Source organism: Cynoglossus semilaevis, unplaced genomic scaffold (assembly GCF_000523025.1).
Source record: "Cynoglossus semilaevis isolate Cse_v1.0 unplaced genomic scaffold, Cse_v1.0 C19132216, whole genome shotgun sequence".
Taxonomy (NCBI): domain Eukaryota; kingdom Metazoa; phylum Chordata; class Actinopteri; order Pleuronectiformes; family Cynoglossidae; genus Cynoglossus; species Cynoglossus semilaevis.
This window is the reverse complement of record NW_007586398.1, coordinates 1-1053: the sequence shown is the minus strand read 5'-3', so window position 1 is coordinate 1053 and position 1053 is coordinate 1. Positions and strand designations below refer to the sequence as shown.

Sequence of the window (1053 nt, the reverse complement as noted above, 5' to 3'; positions counted from 1 at the left end):
TGGACTGACACTGAAACCACATTTTAATGTTGTTCACAACTAAATCCACTATGAAGATCTTCCTGGGGCCCTGTTGTTATCCAACAAAGCTTGTAACTAAGGTTTAAACATTGGTCTCATTTTGCTTTTACAGCCTAAATATCTTTGAACGCTGTATTTAAATGCTATCCTTTCCAGAGAATTCCAGAAAAAAATACAAGACTAAAGAAGGACAATTAAAAACAGAAGGCGCCGTGTTACAAAAGCAATTCAAAACTTGGATTAACTGTGTCTCCAGTCATGTGGTCACCCTTTACCCAGCTTTAGTACCCTAAACCTAGTCAGATTACACTGGCTGATGCCTTTACTTTGCAGTCTCTTCTCTGTAGCCTCTGTAGCGAACTAACGGGGAAAACGTGTCAGCCTTTGGACTGTCCTTATGTTCGCACGTGCAAAAGGTTAGAGGAAGGAGCGGAGCTACCCCCCGGGGGTGTGCAAGTCCAGGCAGCTGGTAAACAAACAGACTTATACCTGTCGCAACTTCACTGGCTCTGTTTTGGTTGTTGATCCTTAGCCGAGTCAGTGGTTACAGATCCTGGACAAGAAGGGACAACACATTGCTTTTAATGAACTTCAATCCACTCAGAATTTTAATTAAATGGAATAATACAATTTGACTCTAAATGTACTGACCTGAGTCACCTGTTGATCTTGTGTCCGGAATGTGCTGCTGAGCTTGATGCTGCTGCTGTCTACAATGAGAATAGTGCATTTATGAGAAGCTAAACCCCTGCATTACATACTGAAAGAATTGTAAACAAAATCATGTTAAAAAAGAATTAAGGTGCTGAACGTACCTTTCAAAGTAGGCCTGTCTCCTCTTTCTAAGTTCTTCAGCTGAAAGGTTGTCGCTAAGACCCTGTTGTCCTGTTGAACCTCCCGTGGCCTGATTCTCTAATCTTCGACTTCCTGCTTCAATTACTGAAGATTGATTACTCACTCCAGCTCCTAGCGAAGCAAAGGCTCAGGCTTAAGAACATTTAAAACAAGGGTGTGTATTGGCAAGAATCTGGC

The 1053-nt window shown here is 42.0% G+C and overlaps 1 long non-coding RNA gene across 1 annotated transcript; it reads right to left on the bottom strand.

Annotated features, from left to right (window-relative positions):
• Positions 1-6: 6 nt before the first annotated feature.
• LOC103399218 (uncharacterized) lies at positions 7-1026 on the bottom strand. Its single transcript, XR_523603.3, has 3 exons — positions 837-1026; positions 673-731; positions 7-574 (listed from the first exon to the last, which is right to left on the bottom strand). It is a non-coding gene; the product is annotated as an uncharacterized LOC103399218 (long non-coding RNA).
• Between the last annotated feature and the right edge of the window lie 27 nt (positions 1027-1053).